Below are 27,681 nucleotides of genomic sequence, written 5' to 3' on the forward strand. Positions count from 1 at the left end.
TACTTGGCAACATATTCAAATTTTACACGATTTGGCTTATTTTTGAGGGAGTTATCACTATTTTTGTGATTTTTCCTTAATTTATGATAACTACCCCTAACGTACTTTACTACTACTACTACTACTAATGTACTATATTATTAAAAAGCTTATTTTTTAATGGCCTCAGTTTATGTACTCATGAGCAATAAAATAATATAATATGAAAGAACAAAGAAATAAAATTAATTATTCTGTGTATTTTGGTAAATTTCATCGTAGAAGAAAAGTATCTGTCGCTGTTTTTAAACCACTTATTTATCGAGTTGAAAAGCTATCCGTTGTTATAATTTGAAAGATAGATTTAAAAGCTTATGCTCAGAGAAAGACAGCAATTCTCAGAACTCGCGATTTGCAGTAGAAATGAATGGTTAATGCTGCGGTATCTTAATACAATATAATGTGAAACGAAACAGCAAGTGTTATAGACATCTCTTAATGTCAAAATTGATTTTCACTGTCGAATAAAATTTATAACGCTGAGAAATTACTTAAAAAGTATTTCTGAATTCCGAAGACTTTCTAAAGCTTCCCTTCATATTTTATCCAGGCTTAAAACTGGCAGATCTGATGCAAATTTAACAAATGGGCTGGGCGACCTTTCCTACAGCTTACCACTGTGTGTAAGCATTTTTAAGGTTTTCCTTAAATGTAATGTATTTATGAGCCTATTTTCCCTGGAACATTCTTCATGAAAGATTGCCTTTGTCAGACAGCCCTCACATACTTTGCCAAATTCAATTAAATAAACACACAAATTTCCTTATTCTTAAGATGATTAAGTAATTAATTTCATGTTAGATGGTACGAAGCTTTTTAAAACCTAAGATACTTTTCATAAACAATTACAGGGGTAATTAATGCTTTTCAGTTAGAATTGGATCGGATTGTTTGTTTAGAGCAGTGTTTCTCAAGCTTTTCATCCTGGTCAAGCTATACATATATATATTGCTCAGGAAAAAGAAATAGGAAATTCGTAGAAGAAAATAATGCAATAATGAAATGTTAATAAACAAATACACGTAATAAATAATATCATCTGGTAATTGTAATTTTATTCGCAATTATAAGTAGATATACGCTATTAATAATCCAAAAAGTGCATACTAATATTATTAAATTTCTTACTAACACATAAAAGAAAAATAGCGTTTCAAAACTTTTCGCGGCCCACATACCTTATCTACATTTTGGTACCATGTACACAATTTGGTAACTACTGACTTACAGCAAAGAACAGATGAGAGCTCTGTCTATTCTAGATTTTATACTGATAATGAATGAGACACTTCCTTTAATATTACTTCTCCCTTTAAAACTTCTAACACACCTGTTTACTTTTCCCTTCGTCATTAACATCATTCTTCCCTTCTTGACCGCATATAAGACGGCACCTCGGGGACAGTTGTGCGTTTGCACGTGTTCCTTAAGCGGGGAGCAGAATTTTCCGCTATAAATCCACTATTTTCCTTAAACGGCTTTTTCCATTTCCACTTCCCTTCCATTTTCAACTTCCACGGCTAAATGTGGACATCACCCCCCCCCCAAAAAAGGCTTTTCTAACAAAACATTTTTAGTCACTTCATTTGATTTACTGAAACTTCTTTACTAAAGGAGCCAAATGTTCTTGATTCAAAAGGTGACATTTTGCAGTTTAAAAAAAAAAAAAAAAAAAAAAAAAAAACTACGTGTACAGTACTTACAATGTTTTATCTTACTTATGAATCGAAAATTGTACTTTCCGTATTATTTGTTAATCTATTACAAAAACCAGAATGAAACAAAAAAGCAAAACAATAACAGAAAATAGTATTACGCAGGCGGTTTTCCCCTCTCGCCTCTAGATGTCGTTATGTGCTTTAAAGGAAATATCAGTCTTTAATCATAGTCGAGCTGATAATAGTTACGCAATATCAGCTTACGCTTTAATTCGATAAACAGTAAGAGTAAAACAAGTATTAAATAAAACATTGTTTTAACATACCTAGATTAGTATTTTGACTTTTTATGAGTTGCGTTAACAGTTTAATTGGACAGCAGTTCATATGTGGGTAAGATCGCCTGATAATGCATGTCTGATTACTTTATTTTTCTCTAATAACATTCCCTTAAATTCTGTTATGTACCTTTTCCTACTTCTGCTCATTATTTTAATACTTATGACACGGAGGTTAGCTGGACCTTAACGAAAGGCACTCCGAAATAAATAATCCTTGGCTCTAACACCTTTTTTTAAAATCTAGCAACTATGAGAGTCAAGTAATGTTAACTTTATATTTAGATGATTGTGTGATTATGACAAAGCCTCGAGGGCTATCTGCCTAAGGGAAAGAATGCCTTCGTGGAGGATTTTCGAAGGGAAACTAGCTTGTATACACGTTACACATGGGAAAAACCACGAAAACGCCCGTGCAGCCAGCCCGTTCGCGGGATTCGAACCTCGGACCGAACTACCAGTGTTTAGCGGCCGCTGGTGGGCTAACTTTATATTTAGAAATGTACACTGCGAAAAAAAAAAAAAAAAAAAAAAGACAGTTCTACATCTCCCGTTCTAGTGGGCCGATTGACAAAATTCAAATTGCGTTTTTCATGTCTCGAAAGCGCGACTTAGTATATATATTAGATTTATATTTAGCATTGTTCAAACATAGGTATTGTGTTACAAAATCGGACTTTTTCTAAAATAACATACCAATTTTTTCCTATATTTCGATTCTACGACTCAAATTATGGCTAGGTATTAAATTTCGTAAAATTTGTTGCGAAATTTACGGAGAAATTCAAAAATTTATCTTGGCACAATTTTTTCAGTTCTTGGCGCACTTTTTAATATATGGCAACCAATTTTCCTTCTTCTTTCATTATGCTGGAGCGGAAAAAAGGGCACCTCGTTCCTACCTTTTTACATGGGCGGAAAAAAAGTCACTTCGTTCTTAATTTCTAATAATTTTAGCAAAGTGTTTAAACCACATTTGATGTTTTATCGCTTTCAACAAATATGCCAAATTTCAAAATGTGTCAATATATAAATTCACGTACAGCTTCGTAAATTTTGAATAAAAAACTAATTTTTTGCAGGCATGCTTAGAAATATGTCTACTTTAAGATGGTGGTAAAAACTTTATAGATAATTCAAAATTTTTTTCGAAAAATTTATAAAAATTATTTAAAAATATAAATTATAAAAATAAATCATAAAAAATGGGCGAATTGTATTCGGAATGAACCTTAATTTCGAAATGTGAAATTAAGAGTCAAATAAATTTAATAAAAAAGAGAGATTAATAAATATATACCAAACTCAATTAACATTGAGGAGCTAAAATTTTAAGAGCTAATTTTTTAAAAACTACTAGTGCGATTTTTACAAAACTTGGTATTTGGCGTAATTTGAGTCGTAGAATGGAAATATAGTAAAAAAAAAAAAAAAAAAAAAAAAAATGGTATGTTATTTCAGAAAAAGTCCGATTTTGTGTCAAAATACCTATACTAGAACAATGCTATATATAAATCTAACACATCCTTTTTTTTTTTTTGTTTTTGTTTTGCGCAGTGTACATAAATATTAAGATTTTTCCAAGTGAGAAGAATTAAAAATCATCCAGGCCTTCACCGGTCTTCACATCACGAATCTCCTAGTTGCTAATAGAACGTAGCACTTATACCACGACAGCCGGCACAGAGGAATACGATAATTCCTTACAGAATCATTAACCTGTAGTGGAAAAAAGAGTTAACGATTTATATATTTTAAGAACTGTGAAGCAGTGAATGAAGCCGTGTTAAAGACTGGACTGGATTTAAAACACACAAGGCTTCATTCCTGTTTTGACGGACTGCACCAGGAAAATGAGGAAATTAAAGATTCTCCTGAAATTCTACTGCCGGTGGACGAACAGGCTGGCTGATAAGATTTCCTCCAACTGTAACATGAATACAAGGCAAATATCCCTTAGCAAATAGCCTTGTGTGATTTGCCATAATTAAATAATGAAATCAAAATTTTAAGAGCTATTTTTCCAAATTTCATCTCAAACTGCCAATATGTGCAAACCATAGCCGCCAACTTTGAAATACACAGTGTTTAAAAAAGAATAACCCAAATAATAATAAAAAAAAACATAATTATTCAGGTATAAAACCGTTTTGATCGATTAATGTTTCGGTAGAAAGGTAAAAATCTAGAAGTTCATGCAGTTGCCGACAGGTAGAGCTAATGCCCGCCACTACGTTGTTTGTGAAGATGGCGACTGCAAGGCAGAAATCATTTTGCGTTCTACGCTTCGCGAAGTGTAAATCCGTAACAACTTAGCGTGATTTTTGTCGAGAATACCCTGGCGTTGAGCTTACTGTCGCGAAGAGCATTAGAAGATGGTATAAGCAATTCGAACATACGTATTGTTTGTGTAAAGGAAAATTAGGTGGCCGTCCTCACATATCAGATGAAAATGTGGAGCACGTCCGGCAGAATTTCACCCGTAGTCCAAACAAATCCACTCGCCATGCAGATAAGAAACTTAGCATTCGCTTAACATCTGTCTGGAGTATTCCTTCCACATGTAAACAAAGAAAGGTCTCTCCTATTCTGTTTGAGCCCAGCAGCGGCCGTGCGTCAAGTCGCTGAACACTGGTAGTTCCAACCTGGGTTCAATTCTTGGCGAATGGGCTGGCTGCATGGGCATTTTCGCGGTTTTCTCCATGTGTAACGTGTATACGAACAAGTTCCCCTTCGAAAGTCCTCCACAGAAGCATATAAGCAGATAGCCCTAGTGTACTTTGTCATAATCTACCAAACCAAAGCTATCCATGAAGTACTGCAGAGAAATGATTTCCTTCGTTTCTGTTTGACAATCCGAAAAGGCGAGATGAGACAGCCTTTCAACATCCGTGGCGAACTCCTGGAGTGTTTCTTTGGGCTTCTGTTGGCGAGATTTTAACCGAAGACTGCTATAGACTTTTAAACACTTCTCGCCAAAGCGCAGCTCCAATGGGCCAAATAGCTCTTCGAAGTCTGGCATCTGGTTTTCGGACTTTGAAGGAAATCCGCTGCATCTGCTCTCAGCGAATCGGCGAGATGGCAAGCCTTATCTTGGGAATCTCATCCATTTTCGTCCGCCACTATAAAGAACATAGTCTTGTACACTTACCAGTCTTTCCATTATACGTGGATAGCATTAGAGAGGGCAATACTGGCAGAAATTTAAGGTCGTCAAATTTGTTTCCACTTGTCAGTATAAATTTTTTCCAGCTGCCAACTTCCTTGGAGACAGCAGAAACAATGTCATCAATTTGTTGTTCGACAGCAAAAACAACTCGTTTTTTCGATTTGTTGTTCGACAGCAGAAACCCTTTCTTCAACTTTATTCTTAACCGTGTCTATTCTGCTTTCCATAACTTCGAATTTGTTTTCTACTATGGCAGTAATTTCGCTTTTCATTTTCTCTTCACCTGCTTCAGTCTCTTCTTGAACTACTGACTTGACGGCCCTTTAAGTCTGGCCCGCTTCCATCTTTTCTTGAAATGATTTGACGGTCCCTTCTATCTTTTCCTCGCCCGTTTTCATCTCTTCTTGAACAGACTTGATGGCCCCTTCCATCTTCTCTAGGAAGGCAGCAAAGGCTGTCACCAGCTGGCTTGGCTCCTCAATTATCGTTCTTGTCTCCGGCATTCAATCTCACTTCTGATGCCAAAAATTGTTACATGCGTTCGGGTTCGTAGTGTGCATTCAATCCATTCAATTCCGGTGATAGCTGGATAAAATTTATTTTCTCAAAAGAAACAGTTTACAGTTCTGGAACTTTTCAGAAAAGTACTCGCACAGCTCTTTTCAGTACGGCAGAGCAGAATCAGTAGTCACCATTTCAAACTATTATGAACGTTTAACACAACGCAATGCAAAGCGCATCTAAAGAGCGAAGCTCGCACGGAGATGTCTCAATACTTGGAACTCAGTTCTGAACTAAAAACAGAGAACTGATGCTTTCTCCGGTCTTATATACACTGAAGAGCCGCTGAATTAGGGATAGCTAGTTAATAACGATTTGGGCCTCCTCTGGCCTTTATAATGGCTGCCAAATGACGAAGCATAGATTCAATAAGTTTTTGGAAGCATTCTACGGGAATGGCCTGCTAAACATCGGATAGAGCTGTTTATAATTTAGGAAGAGTCGTTGGTGTTGTGTGATGAGGTTTCAAACCTTTCTCCAAAACGTCCGAAAGATGCTCAGTAGAATATAAGGGCTTTTAAGTAGTCAATTTATGACAGAGAAGTTAGAAGAACGCTCATCTAACCAGGCAGTTGCCAATCGGGACCTGTGAGAGGTGCAGTTATCTTGCTGGGATACTCCATTTCCGTGTGAATGACAGAACAGCATAAATGGATGGAGATGATCCCCCAGCAACTCTACGTACCGAATCATATTGAGGGAGGTTGGTACAAGTACCAAAGATCCCAAACATTGACAAGAGAAAACATCCCAGACCATGAATAAGCCATCATGGCAATGTACAGTTCCAATCTGCCATACAGGGTTAATGGCTTCATGAGTCTGACCCCATATTCTCAGCCTCCCATAGATATTAATTAGTCGGAATCGAGACTCATCATTCCTTGCTACTCAAATCCACTAGAGTCTATTCTCTGGCCCAGGCAAGAAGTTCAGCTCGATGGCATGCATTCAGCAAAGGTACTCTCGTGGGTCTACAGCTTCCGAAGCACATATGGTGAAGCGAGCGTTGCACGATCCTTTTACTGACTGTATGATTGTCGCCCTGATTCAGCTGGGTGGTAATCTGAGCTAATGTTTGGCTTCGTTGGCTATGTACAATACGGCTGAACCGTCTCACATCACGCTATTTCTAGGTTAATTGTCCTTTGCAATTTGCCTGATCGCTAGTTCTTTTTCCCACCATCCGTGTATTCTCGGTATACTCTTGACACTGCCGACCTTGAAAATCCTAACCCGCTAAGGATTTTGGAAACTGAATGGCCCATGCGTCGGGTGCCTACTATCTGTCCGATATTGAAGCTGTCTAAATCAGAAGTTTCACCCATACTGGTAACTGAAACGACTGATTAACAACAACCATAGCACTAGCTATATGTGCATTTACCACAACAATTATTCTCACAATTTCTGCAAAATTCTTTCACTTTTAGGATTCTTCACGTGAGCACAGATGCCGCGCAGCGCTATAAAAATTGCATAGCCATGTCTATACCTAATTCATGGCACTTCAGTGTAGTTTTACCACGGCCGAGAAAAAATCTGCAGTACCTTCCATTTCTCGAAATTACTGGAAACCATACACAATTATAGCTATATAGGGCCGGATGTGGTTACAGTTACCTAAACATAGGACCAGTTGTATTACAGAGAGGTCGGGCGACATATGGCGATATTTCGCCAAATTTGGGGTCGTCAGCTTGGTGTTATTGGAAAGAAAGTCATTTATATCAGAGTTAAATGCAGTTGCCTCTGTATCCTTATTTTTTCCAGCGAAGCTACACTGTCTTGAGGTCTTTAATGTTACATTATACATGTGATGTTATAATTTTGCATAGAATCAGAATCATAAGTTTGACTTGAAGTACCTACCACAATACAATTTTTGTCCTTAGGCTCTGCCTTTAACACGTTGAGCGCCATGTCAGCCATCTGTGGCTGACACTAGACTTTCTGTTTAGGCCACGTCGACCACCGGTGGCTGACAGCGTGTAACATAATATATAACTATAAAATTTACACTATTTTATGGAATTACAGAAAATTTATTTAAAATTTACTTAATTTTGATTCATTACAGGACTAACAGATTTCATTGAAACACAGTAAACATAAAAACGGTTCTTCATTATAGCTATTACAAAATGTGTCAACTATCTTGGTCTTTTTTCTGGCCATTACTTCTGGCCCTACAATACCAGCGCTTTTAAGCCTGAACGGGATTACCTAAGAAATACGGGAGGCGCTCAACGTGTTAATTTAAATTAAATCAAGCATTACATCCACTGCTTGCAGACGAGAAAAAATTTTGAAGGTGGCAAAGCTTCGAGGTCAAGCAAGCTAAACTTCTCTTGCAGTAGAACTCCTCTGCACTCGCCGTTCGTTGATTCGTCGGAGCCAGTCACGTGGGAGGTCACCCTCCCAAGAACTGTGTCCGAGATCTACTGCTTGAAGAACAGGAACCCTGTGAGAGAAAGGATAGAAAATTTTGAAAATGAGATTAAAGTTCTTAATTTTCTCAGTTGAGAGGGGAAAAGTAACATTAATCCTCTTCTGCGAATTTCATAAGATATGTGGCGGCTTTGAAACCGACAGATAATTTTTCAACAGTGGATGTCGCTCCCCTGATTCTATTTAAATGATCGATGATATTACTTAAAACTCTCTTATCTTTCAGCCATGACAGGGCTTCATTTGCTTCTTTCGGAATGGAGGAAAATTACTGCTTGACTTTCTCACTAAAAAGCGATTTGGGGGCTTTTCTTTGCTTCCTTATTTTCTGAGTTGGTAAGCTGGGGAACGTCTTCTTTCTTGTAAATTCTATTGGCTATTTCTACACTAGTTTCTCTTTTCTTTCAAAAGTTTAGAACTTTTTGCGATATTCCGCGCAACCTCGATAACTATAAACGCGACTTCATTTACAGAAAATGTAAGTTGGTTTATCTTCTTTCTTTAAGGTACACATATTACTTCGATGAGATTGCCCACATTTACAACATTTTTCCTGATTTGTGCACAGATGTTGCGAATGACCCCACTCCTAGCACCTGTAGCAGTCTTTTTCGGGGGTTAAATTTTTCAATAACTACATTTACACTAAACATATTGTTTAGGTTGTGGATTGCATAACCATTTTTCGTTTTCTTTAATTCTAGTAGCCAAATCAGTAATTTTTCAAAATTATTCTTACAATTTCTGCAAAATTCTTTCCCTTTCAGAATTGGATAGTGCCGTCTTTCCAGATCTACGAGAATTGCTTCTTCTGTTATTTTCTCAGAGAGGGTTTTCAGAATAACTCTCAGCGGCTTTTCATGGCTCATGAGATATATATGGTAAGGAACACCTCTTGTTTGCATCAATTTCGTGGCAGTACGGTTTTTACATTCACAAATATTTATTTAGATTTCATCTGCGCTTCAAATTCGTCTTTACAAAATTTCCTAAGCTCTTCAATTTTTAACCAATCTATATTCTCCTGCTGGAACACGATTGGTGGCGTCGTTTCATCGGAATGGCTCCACCTTCTTCATCATTTTTGGCAAAGTCCAAATTCTCAAAACGATTTTGTTGAGGAATTTCCATAGGTTCTGCATTTTGCGTAATTTTTGTAGTTTTTCTGGGCGATATCCAGGTTCCTTCCTCTTCTGTCAGTTGACTTCCGTCTTACTTTTATTTGCCAGCTGTGAATCGCTTTCCATCTGGGTAGTTCCATTCTCTTCCATTTCTGATCTTATTATCTGCATTGCCTCGTTAATTCCACGGCTTTTGATTAGATCCAACAAACAGTGAATTCTTCCATTTAATTCCTGATTGAATTTCTCATTTTCAGTCAAGGTTTTCATTTCCTTCTTATTATTCTTTTTCTTTGGTGACAACAAGAAATCGCTTTTCCATAATAGGAGTGAGAGAGACTTCGTTGAACGAGCTGATCGTTCCGAATCCATGTCATCATCTGAAATATCAACTGGAGTCCTAAAAAAGGACATTTTCTTGTACCCGAGGGTACCTAAAGCAGCACGTTAAAAATAATCTTTAAAAGAAAGCAATCAGAACTACGATATACATTTCACTAGCAACTGTGCTGACCACCTACGTGACTGGGTCAACAACTGCAATTGACTCTAATTCGAGAATTTTGCTATAATTTCACCAAAATTGTGTAATATATTAAAATTCGTAATTATATGCTCCCAGGTGCTCAAAGACGGTATCAATCTTAACAAGGACAAATTTGATTTTAGGAAGATTAGAGGCTTCATTCAAATAATTTTCCATCTTCTTATGCAAGCGTAGAAGTAATCATTAAGTTATTATATCTCACTTTCCTAATAAACCGTCTGCAGTTATGAGAATCTTTTGCACGGTAGGTCTCTAAGAATTTAAACAGATTCGCGAAATGATTTTCATGTTTCAAGATGAAAAATAATCTTTTCCTACTTATCTGCCTATGACACTAATTTAAAAATTAGTAAATTTTTACTTTTAATAAAACTGAATTTAATTTATTTCGGATGAAATTTGCAAAAAGTAAATTTTTTAAGTGACCTCGGAATTTATCATTCAAACACAGTTTATATAAACTACTCTGTAAAACGATATTTTTTCGGAGGAAATATTAGAAATTCCAAGTATAAATCAACACGGAATTCATTTTTGGTCATTCTAGTTGCACATAACTGAGTCCGACTGTTATTTAAACCATTTTGCTCACTGTTTATTATTTTGTACATTTTTATAAAATTCTATAATTCATTTTCGTTTTAAAATGTTAAACTTCATATTTTAATTCTTACTAGCCGCTACACGATCATCCTTCGACTGGCTTTTAAATGTACCGGAAAAAATGCGTAAAACATTAAATTTAAAAGCTTCAAAGAATTTTACTCTGCAGAACAACTTTATATTAAAAAAAATAATAAAAATGTATTAAATATAAGCAAATTACAATGAAATAAGCAAGATCCCTTAATACACATATTACTTATCCTAATAAATAAATTAACCAACTTGCGTCCAGTATCCAAGAGAAACATGAAATTAAAAAACTGCACAGAATTATAGCCCTCATTTTTCCGAGTGGCAACAATGCTGATATAATGAAAGAATTATCGATTTGATGCAATTTCATCAAAACACATAAAAGAATAATAAAAAAAAAAACTCATTCGAATTTTGAAAAACTCGCTTCGAGGTGCACTGGCTCTTGTCTAGATGCAGCCCTACGTGCTAAATTTCGCAGCCCTGGGTCTAAAGTTAAGCAAGATATTTTACAATCAAGATGAAAACATATTGCTTAAAGCTGAGTTCGTGGCTTTTCCCCAAAGAACTGGTTTTCCTGTAAATCAACCAATCAGATAGACCGCAAACGCAAATGTTTGAAGGGAGGTATTAGATGTGATACCCATTTAAGGGAGATAAGTTTGTATTTACATTATACCTGAAAAAAACCATGAAAACCCCAACGAAGCCAGCCCATTCGCTGGGACTTCAACATAAGTTGAACAATCAGATTTTCTCAATCTTATCAACTTGGCTTTTAGTAGGCTGAAAGCATCGATAAGTTAACTTGTTCTTTATCCTAATATAGTATATATCATTCAGGAAGGAGGAAAAGTTTTTAAAAAAAGAAAAAGAAAAAATGTCCACACGACGCAAAATGGCCTATTTCATTTGATGAAAAAGCATCGATTGGAGAGTTGTATTATCCTAAACTAACTGATTTCTGTTAAATAGGAAATTTCAAATCTCAGTATTTCTATTCACAAAAATTGGAAACCACTGCTGCTGAATTAATGTTTTTCTAATGCAAATGTTATCTTTCAGAAAACTCCATATGAAAAGTAAGTATGTATTGCTACTTCTAGCAATATTTGCAATTATTTAGCATACTTGCTTATATCATTAGCATGGCTTTCCAAAATTTTAATTTCCTCAATTCTAATTTGATCATATGAGGTTGGATTTTCTTTTAAGACACGAGAACATGAGAGTCATGAGAACTAGTTTTCAATTGACAATTTGCTTCTAGGGAGACCATACAGAAAAAAAGTTTTGTATTTTACTAAAAGGATCCGATTCTTTAGATTATGGCAAAGTACACTTGGGCTAACTGCCTAAAGGAATGGATGCCTTAGTGGGAAACTTTCTAATAACAATATGCAACCCATTTGTCAAAATAGGAACTTGAACTAACAGTCTTCAGTGGTCTTATTTACCTGGCCCTGGTAGGCTCTTGAACAATATGTGATCGAACTCTTAAGACTTAATTTCTTAAACTGGAATCGCGAGTTTGCAACAAGTCATTCAAGAAATGCTTATTTACCCAATCTATTTGAAGCACATTACATACTGAGTGGCATACAAGCAGTTATATCATGCTTAACCCTTTTAACCCGACTTTTGCACGATTAAAATTTAACTATGAAAAGTAGTTTAATTGAATGCTGACATACTAAAAGTAGTGTAATACAAGTTTACAGTTTTTAACTTTTCCTATTTCCTGGAAATCTCCTGGGATAATATGTCACGATCGTATTGACAACTGGGACTATTTGTTCCAATTGTCTAGGGTATAACCCTTTCTCAGAAAACAAAACTAAAATTTGTGGTAATATATAATGTGAATATCACAAAACGTAAACACATACATCAGTTCATGTACAATAAAAATTTTCAAATATGTTTCATAAACATATATCAGCATGTAGTAATTTGATCATTGATGGGACATATTAGCTCACTGTTAAATAAGAATGGGACAATATATCCCACGAAAAAAAAAAACTTATTCAAAATTTCTTAAATCTGACATTAAAAAAGTTAAATTACTACTTAATAAGAGCCATAAGAACTATTTCATATTAAGCATGCCTTAAATATAATAGTATTTACTGCAAAATAAAAAAAAAAAAAAATAGACAAATCAAAACTTAATTAATCAACATTCTTAAAAACATAAGTGCGCCATTTGCAATTTAAAAGTGTTGCCAAGTTTCTTTTATCATATATTTGTTCCCTAATTCCTAAAAACAATGCAAACGTAAAAACCCATTTAAAAGTGGGTTTTATTTACCCAATAGGCCATGAAATCTAATCTCTGGGATGTATGTGCCCATTAGGACTGAAAGGGTTAAAGCAAGATTTTAAAAGTACATCACAAAAGTTGATTTAAATGTCTTTATCATTCTATCCATATGATTAAAACATGCTTTTAACCGTGTGATTTACGAAAATAACACAGGGGCATGTTTGCAAGCATTGGGACACAGTTCATTTGATATTACTGAATCCCTTGATGATCACTTACTTCTAATCATTGATTTTGGGATGTCAGGAGTGATTTTATCAAGCTGGTCTGAAAGTAAGAAATTCAATGGCATCAGGTCAGTAAAAAATGCCACATTTCCCACTGCATAACAGCATTTTCAGCTCACTCTCATTTAATCTGTTAATGAGCTACATGAGACAGCTACATAACTCTTGCACATTCCCTGTAATGTTCAGCTACCACTTCAGTCATAGCAGCCAATTTCATATCCATGGCAGGAGATTCAGTTATGTTCCAAATACTGGCTGTTTTCTATTGTGGTTACTAGTTTTAACCTGCCACTTTTCTTTGGATCTGATAATAGAGTTCCTGCCTTATCAACAATGGCCTACAATATTAGATTTTTTTAAAGTAACAAAATATGTTTAAAATGAGTTTAAATACAGGGCATCTCTCTTAGAAACATCTCCAGCATTACAACTGCACTGCAATGAAGTATCATCATCATACATTACCAAAAGATGCTTTGCATATTTCATACTAGATTAACACATAAGTGATTAATAAAATCCTTGTCAGCAGTTCTAAATGCTTATGCATTCAAATTAGCAGTTATTAAGCAAGCTCCAAGAGGTCCAAATTTGTGTGCCAGCTGTTTTTTCACTACTATGGAATTGTTGGTAACCAAATAAAAAAAAAAAAAAAAAAACTTTGCACATCCTGATACAGAATTAACTGAGCAGTCACTACTTTACTATGCCGTTCACTGATTTTACCAGATGTATACATTCTAAGATCACTGATATTGCACAATAATACTTCTTTTATACATGAGTTTTATAGCAATCACTTTTCTTCACCTCGTTTACTGTATCAGTTTAGGCAGGATATTACTACTTCCATGTCACTCTATATAATGGTATGTATATACCAGTATTAACAGAAAAGGCTGGAAAAATCATTCACTAGGTAGTTTTAAGTAATATAAGAAAATATAAAAACAGTGTTAAAGTTCAGAAAGAAAAACATCTTCTAACAGCATTTTTTACAGATAAATTCCCTATATTTAAAACATTTCTCCATATTTAACTGCAATTTAGAATTTACATTGTCAATGTTGTTCTAAAAAGGAGTTTGACATTCCGTCACACACAGTGATAAGGACTTTTCATATAGATGAAGTTAAAAGGTGTTAGTTATGAAACTTAATGAAGGAATAAATAGGTATTCAAGATTTAGAATAAGGTTTTATGCAGACGACCACAATAAAAAATTTAGGCAAAAACCAACAGCACAAAGGCAAACCAAATTTGCAAAACTATACGGCAATACAGCATGCATCATTCCAAAATTCTCAAGATAATGAAAAGTCTTCTTTTCAAGACATCATACTTAATTTTCACCCGCTTCATCATTATACATATCAGGTCTGTCTCTAGTGATGTGTCCATTGTTCGATCAAACAAAAGTGACTGCAGTGCCCCTAGTAGAAAACAGGGAGGTTATCAAAATGAAGCCAGATTGAAGAAAATGGGCAACTATAAAGTAGTACAAGATCATTTGATTACTATGAATCAACTTCTAGAAATGCATCAACTCACAATAATTACTCGTAATATGTCACTTCATATTCTGATGACAACTACTAGTTTTATATCTTTTGATAAATCCATTACAGAATAATATTTCTGTTATGTGTGATAATAAGCAATGCAGTTGCTCCAAATTTTTGACTTACATTGATATGTTAAAGCATGTGCTTAATTCATTGCCTCTATGCTCATACATGCATATCCAAGAACAGTTTTTACAGTCACATGTATATTCAATCATCTGATGCTTGCCACATCAATGACCTACGATATTCGATTTCTTTACAGGGGAGTTTTAAAAGAATTTTTCCTCAAGATTACTTTACAGAAGTTCTTTATGGAAAGCAACTGTAATTTTGATTTTATCAACTAAGTTGCTTTTATTTTTCTTTTTTTTCTACAAGGAAGATGACTTTGCTTCATTAATAAAAGTTAGCATAACTCATATTTGGTACATGACACTTAGACGCAGATCTTTCATCAGATACTGCTGTTAACAAAATAACGGGGGAAAAAAATTGAAATAAGAAGAGGAGATAAGAATAATATAATGCAACTTGAAAAAATTAGTTATTAAACAAGACATGAACAATGATACAAGTAAAATTCCAGGCCAAAAGGAAGGCAGAATGTAATGTGCACAGTCATCATGTAAAGTGTGGCATCAAACAGCAAGTGTTACATAACTAATATGTATACTTTAATCTGCAACAAAGGCTTCTTATGGAAGAGAAAAACTGCATAGCTAGATCAAATATTCATCAAGTGAACAACCGCACCTCTGAATTTACTTGATATAGTATATAGACACTGTTCAGCCAGGAAATAAGAATTCAGAATAATGAGCCCATTATGTATCACGTCATAAGGTTATATGTTGTCTACTTCCAGAGAGACAATTATGGCCATCTAAAGGCAATGTAGTATTATTAAAAGAACTGCAGACACAAAAACACACAGCTCGGGATCTCAGCTCCACATATAAAGCATTAAAAGATGGGAAGCACAAGAGCAACCTGCAATATAATGCTTGGTGTCAAAAGTACATATATTATGGAGCCACCATTACTTCTTCACTGCATTAAGATCTGTTTGCAAAGCTGATACAGAACCATTACTTGGCTGTAAAATTCATTCTCCTGAGCATGTATATCATCAATCTTGGCTTGATGGAACTCATTGAAGCAAGCAATATAGAATCAAGAAAAGTACACCAGTGGTGTCGAGGCCTCAAAGGCATATATCGGAAAGCTACCATTATTTCTTTACTGCATAAGGATTTATTTCGAAACCTGATACAAAAACATTACTTGCCTTTACACTATCAGTCATGGATGCCTTAAATCTCAGTTGGAGAGCAATACAAAATCATGAGAAGTACACCAATGAGGAGCAGACAGAGACTTCTCTTCAGCAAACTTTGACACAACAGGTAACAGTTCTTTTACATAGTGCAGTAAATATGTGTTCTACCTCACTCAGCAGAACAGAGAAATTCAAATACTTCCATTTGAATATGCTTATTATTGCACTAATTATTTAATATTATGCCATTAATGTCACTGTTTCAGCAAATTTTCAATGTCATAGATTCCAGCACATATTTTTAAACAATACTCTATTTTTTTAAAAATAAATTATGATCCATTATTTTCAAGATGGATATAAATTATTAGAAGCCCATGTTTATTTTTTGCACTGTTTACAGTATAAAATATGCAGCTGTCAAACAAGTTTCGAGATTTCCGTAATTTGATTTTCATATTACAATTTTGTATTAGTATGCAGATCTTCTTAGAGAAATTCAGCTATGTCAGATGCTTTTATTCAAATTAATTTCCCCCTTTAGCAATGATTTCTTAGTTTAGCTTCATCTAGCTAACTAAATCACTTAAAATGGAAAAATATAATTTTCAGTTACAAGTGCTTTATGAATTTAAAATTGTGCTGTTGAAAGGAAAGAGAACTACTATTGAGCTGTAAAGGGAAAACAAAATTCTCAAGATGATAGGCACATATTTTGATGAAGATATGCTAACAGAACAAATGATGCAATTCCAGTTTATTAAGTTTAAATCAAGTTACTTCAACCTTGAAATATGCTCATGTAGCAAGCAGCCTCTTACATCCTAATGATGATCCTTAGATGGAATTGCTCAAGGTTAATTAAAAATGTATTCTTATATACCTTCCAAATGGGTCTGGAGTTTCACACAAATGTCTGGGACCATTTCACCGAAATTGAAAAAGGAAAATGCTGTAAACATGGGTAACTCACTATTTATTACAGCAGCAAATGTTAAATACACTATTCTGAAGTGTGCTCTTTCTTGCTTCATGAAGTAAAAAAACTGAAAAACAACCTGTGACAAAATATCTCATTAACAAACCTCCACTTGCTTGAGGTTATACTTTTTAATGTGGCAATCTATAGCTGATCTAATTCAATTAGATCAAACAAGAAAATTTCTCACGGAAGAAGGGAAAGAAGGCTTTAGTGAGTGATTACATGGCAGTTTTTCTGCTTTTGGTTTTTTAAAATAATTATTAACAGAAAGCAAATTATGATGCAAGGGAAGAAAACCTTTGTTTTTAATTAAAAAAAAAACATATGATAGACAATGTGTCAGTTCAAAAATATTCATTGTTAGGGGAACAAAAAGCCTGTCTAAAATAGTCTGGTTACAACTCATGTAGATTTTAAAAATTTATTTGGGTACATTATGATAAAAAATAGCAATTTTCTGGTTCCCAACTGTTTTGAATGCCATTACCTCAAAATGAACAATGTTAATTATAATTACTTCAGTTCAAAATGACTCAACAGATTGACAGGTTTGGTTTGGTTTACTTAAGTATGGAAAAGCATTTGAGGGCTATCATACTAAGGAAGGAATACTTTCTCAGAGGACTTTCTGAGGGAAAGTGGCTCATATTCCCATCACAGATACGGTAAAAACACGAAAATGCCCATACAGCTAACTTGTTTGCCAGAATTCAAACCCTGGACCAAACTACCAATGTTGCACCCCTTTACTGCTTGGCCACTGGTGAGCCACCAACAGATTAATAGAAAAAACTTTGGGCCGTAAAGTTTCTAAATACATAACATATACCTGATTAGCATTAAAAATTCTTTATATCTTAATATATGTTCATAAGTAAGGGCAGTTATGATGCTTCAGTGAACTTTAAATCAAAAGCAAAAAAATAAAAATTATTAACTAATAGAAATAAATCATCAATTAAATATTTATAATCTGTCTTGTGCTTAACTAGTAACTGTTACCAGAAAAGCAAATGAATAACACAGTTTCTAGAATGTTTCATTCAATTTTAACCTAATGGCATTTTTAAAAGCACTATCTACCTCTTTACACATTTTTGGCTTAAATGATATTCTAATTTACAAAGTATTTATAGCTATATTATTCCACATACTGCCAACTGCATAAAATGCATAATTCACCGATGTACGCTTTATCAAAATATACTGTGTGAACAAATTTTGCATAAAATGATATAAAACAGATGTTTCAAAATAGAGTTTATAGTTCTAATATATAAAATACATAATTTAAAGCAACATGCGAGAAATGAATGCACAGAGTAACTATTACATCATTAAATCTCTTATGGGGTAACATATTACATTATTTATCAAATGTAAAAATTATATTCTAAAGGCCATTCCATGTTTCAATTTCAAGCAATTTAAATAATACAAATCTATTCAGAAGAAAATATAAAATCTAAGTATGGAGCACATAAATATGAACATGATGATTTCACACAGAAAACTATTGTCAATTACAATAAACTAAAGTATTTACAAGCGTGTGTAAGGCAATAAAATTTCACTGAAAGCAATAAAATTTTGAAATACTATGTGAAAACATCAGGATCTGGCACTGGTCAATCAATATTTTAAAATGGCAGAAATACGGACTGATGTGGCTTAAAACGTTTAAATAGTCATACATATAACTAGAGATTTTTACAAACAGCTCAGGAATAGCCAGTAACATTAAATATCTTTCATCCTTCTGAGAATTTAACAGAGTAAGCTACTGATAATGATAAGAACATATGTAAAAAAAAAAAAAAAATAAAAAAATAAAAAAAATAAAAAAATAAATAAACATTATTTAGGACATGAGATTATTCAAAATACTGAGAATGAAGACAGAAGTATTGAGAAAACTTATATTATATATATATATATATATATTAAGCAATATAAATTTTTAAAATTATACTGGTGACATAAAAGTATTAAAATTTAATGATGCTGCAATAATCTTTCACATCTTAAATTTGAACATGGAATTTATGAATGTATTCATACAATTTCAAAAGTATACACATCAGATATGTGATTAATTATATAATGTTGCAATAGCTGCAGAATTACAAAAGAATAATGTACTTAAATTTACTGCTGTTTTAAACCTTTTACGTAAGGAGAAATAACAAGAGATAAATACCTCAATGTACTTGAATCGTACTTTAATCAGCTGCTTTGTGTGAAGTATTACTTCTGGTTTTCTGAGATATTTTATACAAGAAAACAAATACATGTGTGAATAAAATTAACTGAATGAAACAAGGCACAGTTTATAGTTAAAAGTAAGTACAATGTTTATATATATATTTATATATATAAATATTATGCTGAGTATTATTCTCAGCAATTTTGCCTTTAATGGCTATTGCTACTCTGTCACAATAAGAAATTAAATAGAATACTGTTCCATGTATCGGCAGGATCACTTGCATGATACACCATAAATATGCTACAAAAATGTAATCACAACACAGCAGTTCATCACAAGTCAAAGACATCCAGAATAACGATCATGATGTTCCTGGCAAATGTTCCGCTGAATTGGTCTGGGCAAAATCAGATAAAAAAAATCAAAGTTAACAAAGAGGTTTAGCCATAAGAGTTCAACAAAGTTCAGCACATAACCCTTTCTAGATAATTTTAAGATTATATGAAAGAAACTGTATAGCTTTGAAAAAAAAAAAAGTTTTAATAAAGTCCCCATAACCATGTTGTTACATCAGAAATTTATAAAAGTGGAAAAGATCTAGACAAATAGAGAGGGGAAAAAGAGCACCCAGCAACAAATGTATAATGTACTATACGTTATATTGCTTAGTTCTTAACTGGAGCAAAGAACTTCTGTTATACATTTTTTGAAGCAAAGCAGATGTCATTTGCCTGTATGCAAAAGTGCTTTTAAGAATAATTATCATGCAACAGAAAATTAGATTTAAATTGCCCGCAACCAATATGTAGGTATGAAAACAAAATCATGCATAATAAATAAAGATCTTCCACTTTTTTCCTATACTTTGAAAATCTACATCAATATGCCATTAACCAAGAAGCATTGTATTTTCAGATTAAAATTTTAATACAGGAAAACAGTTATCCATTTGATTATTTAAAAACATCTACAATAAAAAAACAGCCCATACACCAATATAAATCAAATAGAAAAATTTACTCCAACAGAGAAAAATAATGTAAAAATGCACTACTGATTTCAAATAAAAAATTTTAAATGTTAAATTAAAAAAAAAAGAACATTAGACATTTAAAAACGTATATGAAAATTAAATCCTACTATAGAAGTCAAAGATCATAGTCATTTTATACATAACTATAAAATATTTACCTTATAACATTAGCTTGGTTGGTTATTGATAAAGGTCTTAAATTTTAAATTAGATAATCCTTAATACAACAGAAAAATTTCAGAATAATATTTTGAAGGAAAGAGAAAGAGGAAAAAAGTATGTTTAAAATGAGAATTTTTGAATTCCCTATACAATAGTATATTTTATAAAACATTTCTAGACCCCCCCTGAAATATTTCCAGTAAAATATAATGATTTAAAATTATGCAAGAGAAAAAAAAGAAATTTATTCTGGCATGGATTTTCAACAAAACTAGGAATTTCAGGGGTTATTAAATATAGGTTCCTCTTCTTCAGAAGAAAAAGCAATTGTGGTAGTGATTCATTTAACTTTAAATTTTGAAATTAAATGTTCTCCTATAATTACCATACAATAATTTTAAAGAATTTTTTAAAAATTCTGATTTTGAACGTATTGGCTTTTAAAAATAAGCAAACCAAAAACTAACATTTACTTGGAAGAAAAATATACTAATATAAAATTTTAATTAGGCAAAAATGTAGCCTCAGACTGACAGATTTTAAATGAATACTAATTTTAAGGGTAGTCTGACAGAAGTTATTCTCCTTCAGGAGCAAGAGAGTTTTGCAAAAATTACCCTTGAGATCAATACAGTTTTATTTATTTAAAATTTACATCAATCTAAAGTTGCATTTTTACCGAATTTGAAATTGATTTAACATATTTTCCACCCAACAGCAGACCATTAATTATTCTGAAAATTAGCATCATTAAATTATCACTGACATTCAAAGTATCTTACACTTTAGTTTTTCCTACATACTATTTAAACACATCACAGAAAATCATGATGCCTTTTAAATTCTTTCAAATACTTGAGAGTGGAATGTAACAAAGCTGTTAACGCTGTTAGTTATTACATTACTACTAAAAAATAAGACACACCAGCCAGAGTAAAGTCAAAAAACAGTTGATATTTTTCAATTCAATCGAAAATCTGAGAGTGGTTTTTCAGAATATGCACACAAATTTTGAATTTTTTTAGAAAGAAGTTAGCTTCAAACTGTTAGGTTTTATATACAAAGAAACCTCAACATCATGTCATCTTAGCAAGTAGTAAGTAGAAGGAGGATCTAAATCATTTTTAATATTTTCTTATTAAACAAAAAACTTAATCTAAAGCCAACTCCTAGCTATCCATGGATAAGGAGGCCTCGTCTTACAAAATGTTATATTTAATTACTTTAGAATACTGAAAAATTATTTGCACAAAGCAACAATGCAGAACAAAACTGTCTTTGGAAAATATAAAAAAATAAATATATGTTGGTTCATCAGTGACCTAAATGATGTTGCAGTATTCAGAAGCGAATTTTATTAACAATAGTACATAATTTAGTTAGAAATAATCTAGAATTCATGATTAAATCATTCATCAAGAGTAAATAGTTCAATTTTAAAAATAAACCTAAATGTACAACCATAAACCTTCTACTTCACATTTACTTCTAATGAAACATACAAATAATGTGAACAAAAATGAGAAGCTTGTGCACATTAAAGGAAGGAAAGGGATAGAAGAAATGACGAAAAGGATGCACCTGTGCATTCGATACAATGAGTCTAGTCTTGACTACAGATTTAATTTATTTAACTAAATTAGAGTCCAAATTAAATTGTTTGAAAACACAGGTAAATCATTAATGGTATATTCTTTCATTAGTTATAATATGGCTTATTACTCTTTTCTGAGTATTTTTAACTGCTCTCTAAATAATCACGATTTTGAATGAATCGTGAATGTTGTTCCTGGTTAATTAGAAGTCAACTGTACTCATTTATTTACAAATGAAATACAAGTTCCTGATGTTTATTCTGAAAGATACGTACCACAGTTATACATTGTGAAGTTCTTTATCTTAGCTAGTAGTGTCCGTGAATCTACTTTCTTAACATTACTGTTTACGTTCCTGTGTTAGAAAGGCACCAAAATGGATGAAGTACTTTCGATTTTAAATATCCTTGATAAATCCAAACACTCTGTCTATTCAAACAAAACCCCACATATTTAATAATAAAACATTCACAGGTAAACATTTAGTAATAATTCAGCAATAAAGATAAGCTTTGAAATAAGAATTATAACAGTTATAGGTCAGATACATTTTTAGTGACCAAATTCTTCCGACGACATATCTAAAAGCGTGTTGCCAATGCAGGATAACAAAAAGTGGAAATTAATTCAATAGGCTTGGAAGTAGGCAATTACTATCAAAGTCAAAAATGTAAGAATGATGTAGTTCTAAAACTCAAGTGGCTAACCTGGGTACTGCCCCCTTCTACATACAGATACATCCTCATCTACATTTATAGAAATTTTTTTTTTTGATTAAATTAACTACACAATAAAAATGCAAGCTCAAAATGACAGTGTGAACAGAACTGCTCTCCATCAATTGGGATGGGGGAAAATGCACACAAATTAACTCAAATCTTTTGGGAGCATTAAAATGTGCCATAAGAAAGTCACATTATCCAGATAGTTGATTAAAGAGGTTTGAATGCATTATTTATCCAATAAATTGAAAACTGCTTTCCCAGAAATGAAATTAACTGAAGTAAATTTCTTCATGCTTCTTATAGTTTAACATATTTATTTTAATTCTTACAAATTAACCTGTTGATTGTGAAAGTTGGCTACCATCAAACCATAAAAACTGGCGAAGAACTCATCAAAGTTGTGCCAATTATCCCTACAGAATTCTGAAGGAAGTAACAGTCAGTAATCAACCTAATTCCTTTTAGCTCATCAAGGAAAGTCTTTCGCTAATTTCTACTATTTTGTTAGGTTCTCCAATTTTACCGGAAGTTCTGTTTAGGATGCTATGAATGCAAACTTTCTATGGGTAACTGTTCCAATCTATCATTATTTTGCTGGCCACATCATGTTCATTAATATATTTTTTTGATGGTAGAATACCATAACTTTGAAAATAATCCACTGCTTGCTGTTCTGTAGAAGGCAGATCCCAAATTTTAATAACTTTTCTTTTCTATATGCAAGGAAAAAATACAACAGTCACAGTTAATTTAAATCCTTGTTCATAAAAACAAAACTGGCTATATCTTGAATCAAGTAGGGTTACATGAGACAAAGGCAACATGCTATGATATACACTATTATTACACCATGGCTGTCTGTCACCATGAATGGTGCAAATCGCACAGTTTAAGGGTTGATGGTTAATACGTAAGTACCCTTATTTTTTATTTTTATACCTTGGGAAACCTATTCAGCAAGAAAGTGGAAGTCACAACCACATGGAAAATAATGAGCATATCTTTGCAAGGCAGGCATTGCATCATATGATCCAAGAAATTTACCTACTGCACGCACTTTCAAACCAGTATTTCCAAATGAAAAGCAGAACAAGCCACCATAGAGCGTCTGATGGTAGAAAACCCATTATTTTCTGTCTGGATTTCAGTATCTGTTATTGTACGTTTTTCAGTCCCCTACAGCCACAAGCACTACACCCACTACTGCCACAAAGTCATCTTATACAGTACAACTGCAATTGCTTCAATGATGAACATAGTGCAGACAAGAAGAAAACATGGCAAAAGCTCAATTCCAGAACAATGATTCCAGAACATTATTCAACAGAAATTTAATATGGAAGAAAATGAAATATTAACCTTTAATGTTTCTGATATAATATAAATACAGAGGGAAAAACGGTTTCTTCTTCACAAAAATGCTTGATATTGGTCAAATAACATCTAGCAAACTAAAGTTAAACTGAACTTCCCGCATGCCTTCTTGATTAGCCACTAGCAAATTTCCCCCCCTTCACCACATATTTTAATTTGGATTGCAGTGACTAGGATAATACTGCTGTTATGACAAATGATATAAACCAGGGGTTCTCAACTGGTGGTATGCAAGAGAAAAATAGGTGGTACACAAAGAAGCGAAGTATTTTTAAATATAAAATTCAAAAATTAAAACCCGGACATCCTGAATGAGGTTTTTCTCCAACATTCCTAAATTTATGCGATTTGAGCTTTATTCAAGGTCAAGAGCTGCTTATAGACTTTAGCAAGAAGCAAATGATCTGTCGGCATGGCAGTTTTCGTGGTTCCGCATGTTGTACACTTCACAAATATACTTTTAGCCCGTATACATAAAAAAATTTGCCTTAAATAATGTTTTTAAAAGGCGTGATAGAAATGGATGCCGTATTAAATAGGAAATAAATTCCTATAAAAAAAATTGTGTCTCATTAATTAATTATCTTAGAGTTGATCAATTTATTAGCATGTCAGTACTTTATATGTCGCCATTTCGGGGCTCATACTACTCCATTTTCAATGAGAATCATTTTCTTACGTCAGTTTGCTGTCTCTAACAGTAGATATTTTGTCTTTTTGTTGCTTTGTATTCCTTACTTTTCTATGCGATTTGAGAATATCGTCATTTCTTTTTGAAGAACTCGTAATATATTGTTCATTTAAATATTTGTGAAAAATAATAAAGAAAAGCTAGATTTTCAAAATGGAAAAATGGCTAGCATTGACTAAGCGGAAAAGTGACGATTCACAGGTGATGAATCCAGGACAATCTACTAGCCCTAAGAATATTGAAAAGAAATGAAAATGTTTCCAGAAAATATAATGAAAGTTATTTATCATTTTAATTTACTTGGAATGGAGATGAAATGGACCCGCAACCTCAATGTATTGTTTGCGATGAACTATTATCCAATCAAAGTATGAAACCATCATCTTTTAAAAGATATCTTGAATCTAAGCATACCCATTTAAAGGATAAATCTGAAGACTATTTAAGATGAAATAGCGAATGTTCAAAAGTATGTAATTAATGACTGCCAAAACCATCAAACTTAATGTATATTACATCACCACTGAAAGGGAACTGAAACCCAGCTAATAAGCAAATATAATCATGTAATTATGGGTGCTTAAGTATTTTATAAGTAGAAATTCAATCACAGTGTACAACACATTTTTATGGATGAATACATGTTCTACTTCAGCAAGTATATCAACACTTAAAGCACTCGTATTTAGTTGAGAGCTCATCTGCATGCATTCCTTGAACAGCATCTTTATGCAAAAAAAAGCTTTGGATATGGTGGAGTGTCTCCCAATGCAGCATAACTTGGACGATTTAATTCTACATAATGGTGAATACTGCTGCATACATGGGAATCTTCACTGTTTTGTAAAGAAAATGAATAATAACACGGAGCTCACTACTGGGCACTTCTAACAAAAGACAGTAATATGTTACAATTTCATGAGCAACACAGCTTTAGTGCAGTTTAGATATCTTGAATTAGCCAAAGCCACCTGATTTGTCATATCTCTGCCCAATTTCTCAGTTGGCAGGTAAAGCATACTGGAATAAACTGTTAAATACTGCAGATCTGGAAGAACCTTTGCCACAAAACATAGTATATGATTTCGGAACAATTGATAAGAGGCTTTGATAATATAAAATGGCACATTCAATATTATCTGCATGCCATAAACAGCCACTTTCAACACGTCATGCTACCAACAATCAACTCAAGGCCCGTCCACATGAGTATGCTTGCGAAGAGTGCGTTTAACCAATAGAATTACTTTGCGCAAAAATCATGTGACGCTGTGAGCTGTATCTTATTACTTCACTGTGCTTCTGTATGTTTGCGGCAAGTTGTCTGAATCATGATTTTTTTTATAGCTGAAGCTTTACTATTAAGTGCAATTATTAAGCAGAGGCAAAATCGCAAAAAATGGCAAGAATGGGTCCGAAAGATTTATTTAGAGCGACCTGTTCAAAGAGATTTTTTCTTTTTTTTTTTCTGCTTCGCTTGCGAAATGAATATCCGGAATTATTAAATTCCTACTATTAGCTAACACTCTCCCTATATCTTGTTCAAATTTTCAGTACATAAAATGCTTTTTATTCATCCACTCAAGTTCAAATAAAATTTTTTAAACTTGTAGTGAATAACACTTGATGTTAATACAGCTTTTTCACATTTAAAAATTTTTAAATTTAAAAAATTCTGTTTGTATTTTTATTTATTTTTATTTTTTTAATTATTCTTTGTAGACCTAAGTAGGAATTGACTTAATTTTTTTTGGTTTATTACTTGTTTTTTAATTACTTCAGGATGAGTATCGACCAGTTTGACAGACTTGCAGATTCTATATTGTATGAAAATTAGGATTTATAAAATTGGTTTGGAATACAGTATATAAAGAGAATTAAATTACTTAATTCTCTTTATATACACCATCCACCATGTAATAAAACCAACTTCATATTTTGTAACCCCCTCCCTTGGTCTTTTGTTTTTCTTTTTATTTGTTTTTGAATTTAGAATGAGGTTCAAACTTTGGACAGTTTATGAGAAATTATGTGCATGATAAAATATGCAATAAAGTAAAAATAAAGAGAGAATTTATAGATGATATATGATAAAGAGATGCAGATATATTATTACATAAGGATTTCTATTTGCATTGCACATTTTTAAACTAAATTAAAAACAATAACAATAATGAATAAAATAAGAAACGAAAACAATAATAATAGGTAAATTAAGAATATAATGATTCATGATTAAATATAAGAAACATGTTTCAAAATGAGAAAAACAAACTGAATTATATACTGTCTACGGGTGAGGTTCGAACTCGCTACCTTTCCATTTGCAAAGCAGCGCGCTGACCACTCAGCTATCTGTGATAGCAGTGTTTGTGAAAAATAATGTAACAAGTAGAAGTCGCTGCAAAGGTAATTTAATTAAACTTCAATAAATGATTGCTGTATGACACAAGTTGTAACTTTCCTCTAAAATTTCGTAATTGTATTTTATTGAATACTCTTTCACAGTCAACTGCTTTATTTTAGAAGTTGTTATATTGCTGAAGTTAGTTTTTGGTGTATTTAATATTGGGATATTTATAGAGCTTTTTATTACACATGATATAGCCAATATTTATAATAATTAAGGAGAATTTTGTAAGGCAGAAACTTTGATTTCGTAGAAACTGTAATTTATTTAGGTTCCTATTACTTACGGTGTTATAAATAAATGAAGCATATGGATATACTGGTCGGATCATTGCTTTATAAATACACAGTTTTCCCCTTTAATGAGAATTTTAAATTTATACCAATATTTGAGAAATCTGAAGATGGCATGAACAATGCTGATTATTTTATTGCTGTATACAGTTATGATATTTCTAAGCAAAAACTCATCTTTGTGTGGTTCTGATGCCATATTGAAATGGGTAAGCAAGAAGGTTTTCTGATTATGACACGTGATAAGAACTCGGTCGGCTATTGGCTATACGCACGCA

General features: G+C 32.9%; 1 protein-coding gene across 2 annotated transcripts in view; it reads right to left on the reverse strand.

The window, feature by feature from the left end:
• Start1 (Steroidogenic acute regulatory protein-like) overlaps positions 1–27,681 on the reverse strand; it is a 169,162-nt gene that overhangs the window by 108,468 nt on the left and 33,013 nt on the right. The window lies entirely within an intron of this gene.

This window comes from Stegodyphus dumicola, chromosome X1 (assembly GCF_044657685.1).
Source record: "Stegodyphus dumicola isolate Sdum_Otavi_A_Nest chromosome X1, ASM4465768v1".
NCBI lineage: Eukaryota > Metazoa > Arthropoda > Arachnida > Araneae > Eresidae > Stegodyphus > Stegodyphus dumicola.